This window comes from Calonectris borealis, unplaced genomic scaffold, assembly GCF_964195595.1.
Source record: "Calonectris borealis unplaced genomic scaffold, bCalBor7.hap1.2 HAP1_SCAFFOLD_184, whole genome shotgun sequence".
Lineage (NCBI taxonomy): Eukaryota > Metazoa > Chordata > Aves > Procellariiformes > Procellariidae > Calonectris > Calonectris borealis.
The window spans coordinates 39,295-46,803 of record NW_027441569.1 but is presented as its reverse complement, the minus strand read 5'-3'; the positions used below and the strand labels follow the sequence as shown (position 1 = coordinate 46,803).

Here is a 7,509-nt window from a genome sequence, read left to right as displayed (position 1 = left end):
CTGACCTGCAAACGAGCGATACGCTGGTGGTCCTGGGGCTTTGTTGCGGTGTTTGCACCTTTCTTCACCTCTGTGCTATCAGCACTCTGCTCTCCTCATCCTGCTTGCCACGCAGGGCTTGTCACTTGGAGAAGAGACACTGCACGACGTCACTTACCACCCTGCCCTCCAGCGTGCAAAGTTATTAGAAATGAAGCAGGGAAAGCCAAGAAGCCTGTTGGTGTATTAGGTGTCCTCAGCAGATGACCGTACAGCCCAGCAGGTTCCATCCTTGCTCTGTACAGGGCGCGTAGCTCTGCACTCCTTGCCGCTCCTGCCAGCAAGCGTCACAGTTGCCCTTCGCTGCCTGCAACACGCAGTACTTAGTGGGCTGGAGGGGCTGTTCTGCCAACGTGACAGGTGAGCAGCTCGGTTCCTTTAGCTGCCTAAATTGCCTCCTTGAAACAATCACTTCAACACATGGTTTCTTTATTTTAGACCCCTCTGCATATCTCCTGACTTGCAAGCCATTTTCAGCTAGCAACACAGCTAAGTACGGTGCTGGTAGAAACCCAGCTGCCATCTCGCTCCGATGTCAAAAGGCTTTTGTAACTTGAACCCCCGATTGTTTTGCCTTCAAGACTGCAAGGCGAGGAATACGCCTCTACTTGAACAAGCAAGACCCCTGCCAAATAGCTGAGCTGTGCGCAGTGATAGGTGGCTGCCTGTGACCGACACCTTTTTCTGCTAAAACCAGAGCACGCTTCCCTTGTGAAGAGCCATCGGCAGTACAGAACGTACCTGAGCTCTCCTTGCACCGGCTCCCCAGAGAACGGCGTCTTAGTTCGACTGAAGCATGCAGCAGCCTGTCGTGTCATCGCAGCCCCTCGCCCTCGAGCAAGCGGCTGCCTGTAGCAGCAGCAGAACCGCTGCTGCGCCGAGGGGAAAGGAATGGCTTGGCCTCAAGCTCTGCGGGCTGCCTGTGGCCCCTGCAGAACTGACAACCTCGGCAGCCCATACAAAGGGCGAAGCTAAAAACCTGAGAAGGAGTCACAGGGTGTAGCAGTTTCTGCAACAACCATACTTCCCAGCCTGCTGATGGAGCACAAGGCACTTTAAGCAGCAGTAAAGAACAAGAATGGCCTATCAAGATGGCAGGAATAACACGGAGAGCCTAAAGCATTTAGCCAGGCAGGGCTTGCAACTCACCTTGTGTCATGGTTTAATCCCAGCCGGCGACTAAGCACCGCACAACCGTTCACTCACTCCCCCCTCAGTGGGATGGGGTAGAGAATTGGAAGGGCAAAACTGAAAAAACTCCACTTGTAAGGAAAAGCAGGGGGGGGGAAACCAACAGAGAGAAAAACCCAAGACAGACAAGCGGTACAAATGAAAACAATTGCTCGCCACCAACCGACCGATGCCCAGCCAGCCGCAGCCCAGCAGCAGCCCCCCTGCCAACCTCCCCCCGAGTTTTATTACATGACATCATATGGTCTGGAATATCCCTTGGGTCAGTTGGGGTCAGCTCTCCCAGTGGTGCCCCCTCCCAAACCCTTGTGCACCCCCAGCCCGCTCGCCGGCAGGGCGGGGCGAGGAGCAGAACAGCCCCCGGCGCCGTGCAAGCGCTGCTCAGCAGGAACTAACACACCCCTGCATCATCAACGCCCTTTTCAGCACAAACCCAAAACGCAGGAGGAGGGAGAGCGGGGTGGGAGCGGGGTGCGGGGGAGCGGGAGGGGGGTGTCAGAGTTTGGGCGGGGGGCAACGGGCAGGTTGGCGGGGCAGGCAGCACCCCAGGGGTCCGGGGCAGAGGGGTTACGGGGAGACAGTGCGGAACACGGGGGGTGGGAGGAGGGAGAGGAGAGAGGGGGGCAGTGCGGGCACGAGGTAGGAGGGCAGGGGATACGGGGGGCGCGTCACGGGGAAAACCTCGCACGGGGGAAAAACCTCGCATGGGAAAGGGGGGGCGGACACTGGGAGGGGCGGGGGTGGGTAGAAACATGCGTGGGGGGACATGCGTGGGGGTGACCTACGCCAGGGGGTCCGCCCGGGACCATCCACAGCAGATAACTCACCTGGGATAATCCGCAACAGATAATCCGTTCCCGATAACTGACCCGCACTGGATAACCCGCACTAGATAACCACGAGCGACGCCCCTCAAATGGCTGGTGTTTCACCCCAAATTTTCCCCAAATGGCGGGGGGGGTTTGTTTTTCTATAATATAAAAATTGGGGTTTTTTTCCTTTTCCAAAATATTCAATTTGGAGGTTTTTCAACGCTTTTTCACAACAAAAATTGGTGATTTTTGCTTTTGGTTTTGTGGATGAAAATGGGGGTTTTTTTGCTTTCCAGCTGCACAAATCCAGGTGGATTTGGCTTTCCCGGGAGCTCCAAGTTGGGTATTTTTCCCCAAAAATTGTGAGGTTTTTTTTTTTCACCTCTTGCAGACCCTGAATCAGGGGTTTTGTGGTATTTTTATGCCATGGTGGCAGGTCCCGCTCTGTGTGCATGGCCCTGCAGGGGAAAGTCCCTGTTGGGGGAACTGGCCCCAAATCAGGATGGGAAAAGGCGGAAAAGGAGAACAGGGAAGAGGCAGCTTTTGAAAGCGCTTTTATATCTTCAATATCTTTTATCTTCAATAAAGAGGTATTTCGGGGGGGGGGGGTCGAGTTTTTAAATCCTTTCTATAAACAGGGTTTCTTTGTATTTTAAAAACCTTATCTGTCATAGACATTTACACTTAATGTATTTACACATATATATATTTAGTGAATATATTTATGTTTCACTTTTACCCCATTTCCCACTTATCCCCATTTCCCACTTATTATATATAATACCTATTCAGACTATATATCTGTTGACTTACATATTTTGACACTTAAATGTCTTTATAGATTTCTCTATTTACACTTACATGTATTTACACCACCTATATCTTTATAGACTTAGATATCTATTTAGACTTAGATATCTGTTAACACTTATATATAATCTCTTAGATTACATACAATATCTATTTAGACTCTCTAGGTAACACGCAGTAAGTGTAGATAGCTATATCTATTCAGAATTTTTTCTATTTTAAATCCCTTCATATACAAAATATATCATCCTTTTTGCATTTTAAAGTCCTTTATTTTTTAATTTATATATACATGAGTTATTTTTGTATTTTAAAACCCTATATATGTGTTTCGAATTTTTTTATACACTAAAATCCTTTATACAGCATAGTAGATATAGGTTCTTATGTTGAAATTCTTTTATATATGTAAATGAATATTATTTTTCAATATACATAAAAATCAGAGATTTTTCTCTATTTCAATGCCTCACACATATATTTACAGTTTTTAAAAATTTTTGAAACCTGACTGTGAATTTTCAGGCATTTTTGGTCTGTGACCCCCTTTTTTGGGGGGGACCCCCCCCATTCCCCACTCACCTGCTCCTCCACGGCATCATCACCCCTCGGGTGATGTTGAGGTGCCCCAAATGACATCATCACCCCCCCAGACCCCAAAACCCCCCCTTTTTATTCACCTCCCCAAAAAGGCACAAAACAAGGGAAACGGCCCCAACCGGCAGCTCGTTACTTTAATAATGCCATTCACGTATGTACACACGGACCCCCGCCAAAAAGGGGGGCTCTGCTAGAAAAATAAAGGAGGGGCAGCCCCCCCAAACGGTTGCAGACCCCCACAGTCCCTGTCCCGCAGGCTGGCAGCTGGCCCCTTACCCTCAGCACGTTTAACGACTGGCAGGCAAACCTGGGCCGGGGGTCTCTCCTGAGCACCACGGGACGCTCACAGCGAGGCATCTGAAAAACAAAAATCCCAAATGGTATTTCAGCATATTAAAAAAATAGCACCGAAGGCAGCAGAGGAATTCAGTCAGGATAAGGGATAGGGCAGTAGTTGAGCTAAAGGAGGATGCTAGGCAAACAGGACAGCTCGAAATACAACACGTCCTTTAAAAGCTAGAGCGATTCGAACGCTTAAAATCAGCGTTAAGACTAATTGACACGATTTTGAACACGTTCTTCGCAGAGAAGTAAACGCTCTCGCTGGTGTCGGAAAACGCCTCATCCCTTCCTTACAGCACCGCTGCAGGGAGATAACCCCGTGAGGCTGCAGGACAAGGGTGTACCGTAATCAGCATCTACGCTCACGGATCCGCCGCCGCAGCTCCAGCCCTTGCGCTGCTGTTGCTGCTGCACATCTCGCTTGCTTGGTCGATAAAGTTGAAAGTGAAGTGTAAAACTTTGAAGAGTAAAATGAAAAAGAAATAACAAATCTCAGCAATTCATTTTATGCTAAAAAGGTGTGCATACGTTTATCTACATACAAGAAGACGACTTATACCATAACAGTATTTGATTTTCCTTTTGCATTAATTTAAATTGCAGAGCTGTGAATTCATACCGTTAAATTATCTATCTCTACAATACACAGCTATCATTTGACTGGGGTTTTGCGTGTGTTATGTGACTAGGAAGGACGCCTGGCCAGCTGCGCCGAGACTGATGCTACCGAACTGCCGGGGAAACGCGCCATTGAAAGCGAGACAGAAATAAAGGACTTCAGAGCACTCGGTCAAAAGATTGGGAAAAAAACGTTCAGTTGCCTCTCTTTTTAAACATTTAGAGCAACTACCTAACTGCTTAAGTACGCCTAATAAATTGTATGCTACAGCTATTTGGCAGTTACATTTTAAATGCAAGTTTGTAAATTATACAATTTTAACTTTCTTTTTTAAAGTTTCATTTATGATAGAAAACTATTTTTTATGATAGAAAAATCGGTGAGGCACAAAATCCCCCATATGGTTCTACTTTTGGGAACAAAAAAAAAACGAAACCCAAAGCAAATCCCCAGTGCTGCAATACATAAGGCTACCAAAAAGGACTGGCAGATTTGCTAATGCTTTTGGCTGTACTGAAGCATGCAGAGGAACACGTTTTCATGATCTCTCAACTGTTACAACTGGGAACCAATGACGCCATCAACTGTTGGAAGATGTGCTGTGCTTGGGTCTTTGGGAGGAAATTGACTGGGGGTTTTTTGTTTGGTTTGGTTTTTTGGTTTTTTTTTGTTTTTGTTTTTAAAGAGAACAAAAAGTCTTGTTGCTGATGACTTCTACTGCCAAGTATATCATCTCTGAAGATCCACTCTGATGGGAAGTTCATAAAATGCACCTCCTTTGAATATTTCCATTTTGGAAAATCTCTTTTGAACTGAAGTCAAAAATTACACACTGTAGGTTAAGGAAAAAGGACATTATTGAAGCAATAACTCACCAAAACCACATCAGGACTCACTGTCACTAGTTACAAGGCCGCTAATGTTTCTTGGGAAAGCCTGGAAAACATGCAGAAGCGAAGCCAATTTGTCCTGATTTGTCCATGTCTCTTCTTTGACTTTGATTGCCTTAAGTACAGATACTAGTATGTCAGTAAAGTTTTCAATTACTACTACAAGATATTTTAAATACTTATTCACTGAAAAAGCATAAAGCTTTTATAATGAAAACAAAGTCTGTTTCTTCTGAATATCTGATCTCTTACAAACAGTTTCTTTCCTCTTCTGGTACAAAATTATTTTCACAGTATCATTTAATAGTAAGCGCACAAAAACAGAAGACCATGCTTTCAGGAATAGGAAATAAATGAGGGAAGTAAGCTTTGCATAGGCGTAACATGCTCCAGAACAGACCTTATTTTATTTTAGTATTTGTGTTAAAATATTTAATAAAAAACTATAGAAGGAGAATTGGCACATTCTTAATATTAACTTTAAAGTCCACACTACAAGTACCTTAGGAAAAATGTAGACATACATCATTGACGTACCTTGTATTTACAGACCACTATGGATCCCTTCCATATGCCTTGTACTTTCATGGCTGGATAAAAGTAGATATAGAAAAAAAAAATTTAAAAGCAATGTGACACAAGAGAGACAGGAAATAATAAAAAAATAGGGTTAGACATCTGGATAAAAGTAGACATAGAAAGAAAAGAGAGGGACAGGCAGAAGAACAGAGGAATAGCAAAAAAGGACAGGAGGGATATAAAAAGAGCTGAAGGACAGGCAGCCAGAAAATGAAATACAGAAAAAAGGAGAGAGACAGCGAGCAGGACAGACTGGGGGAGAGATGGCTGCAGGGGGTGGGCAGGGAGAACGACAGAGAATGGGGGGGCTGGGGGAGAGGGACAGGGGCAAGGAACAGCACAGAGGGACAGAGACATAAAAAGAGGATGGGAAGCAGGACAGAGAGATGCAGCATGAAAAAAAACAGGGACAGGGAGAAGGACAGAGAGGCGGAGAGACAAAAAGAGCAACAGGGACCAGGACCCCCGAGGGATAAAGAGAGGGACAGAGGGCTGGATGCAAGAATAGAGAGAAGAACAGGAGTACAGGTAAGTGGAAAAAATGACAGAGAGGGAAAGAGAGAGGGTCAGGGAGCCAGGCAGACAGATGGATAGGCAAAAAGAGAACAATGGAGGAATGAAGAACAGTGCAACAGACAGGAGGAGGCAGGGAAAGGCAGACATGGGTAGGGATCTGGGAGGGGTGGGGGATGCAGAGCGGGGCAGGGAGTTACTGGGACGCGGAAGAAGAGAGATGCACGCCCAAGGGTTCAGGACTCACCACAGCTCCCGCTCTTGGCGCCGCATGGAGAAATGTACAATTCGGATGCTTCTTTCTCCCTCACTCTCTCTCCCCCTTCCTCTTCTGTAGCTCCGGTTACTCAACTGTCATTCATCTGAGAGAGCACAGCTAGTATCTTACAGCTTTTTAAATGTGAGGGTTCATAGATACATAGCATTTCTCTCACTCACACACACAATACATGGACATACTGTACCTTTGGATACATGTACAGACCCTGCATTACACGTTAGCGATGTAGTCTGCTGAGGACTATTAATTGGGATCGTTCCTCACTCAAATCACAGAATCATTAAGGTTGGAAAAGACCTCTAAGATCATCAAGTCCAACCATCAACCCAACGCCACCATGCCCACTACACCATGTCCCTAAGCACCTCATCTACATGTCTTTTAAATACTTCCAGGGTTGGTGACTCCACCACGTCCCTGGGCAGCCTGTTCCAATGCTTGACCACTCTTTCAGTAAAGAAATTTTTCCTAATGTCCAACCTAAACCTCCCCTGGCGCAACTTGAGGCCATTTCCTCTCATCCTATCACTAGTTACTTGGGAGAAGAGACCAACACCCAACTCACTACAACCTCCTTCCAGGTAGTTGTAGAGTGCAGTAAGGTCTCCCCTCAGCCTCCTCTTCTCCAGGCTGAACACCCCCAGTTCCCTCAGCCGCTCCTCACAAGACTTGTGCTCCAGATCCTTCACCAGCTTCATTGCCCTTTTCTGGACACGCTCTAGCACCTCAATGTCCTTCTTGTAGCGAGGGGCCCAAAACTGAACACTGTATTTGAGGTGCGGCCTCACCAGTGCCGAGTACAGGGGCACGATCACCTCCCTACTCCTGCTGGCC

At 46.5% G+C, this 7,509-nt stretch overlaps 1 long non-coding RNA gene across 2 annotated transcripts; it reads right to left on the bottom strand.

Annotated features, from left to right (window-relative positions):
* Window positions 1-4,213: 4,213 nt before the first annotated feature.
* LOC142077246 (uncharacterized) lies at window positions 4,214-6,833 on the bottom strand. 2 transcript variants are annotated; one of them, XR_012671656.1, is made up of 4 exons: window positions 6,643-6,833; window positions 5,841-5,893; window positions 5,289-5,349; window positions 4,214-4,251 (listed from the first exon to the last, which is right to left on the bottom strand). It is a non-coding gene; the product is annotated as an uncharacterized LOC142077246 (long non-coding RNA). The 2 variants fall into 2 exon arrangements; XR_012671655.1 differs by lacking the exon at window positions 4,214-4,251 and having other exon boundaries at window positions 4,867-5,349.
* Between the last annotated feature and the right edge of the window lie 676 nt (window positions 6,834-7,509).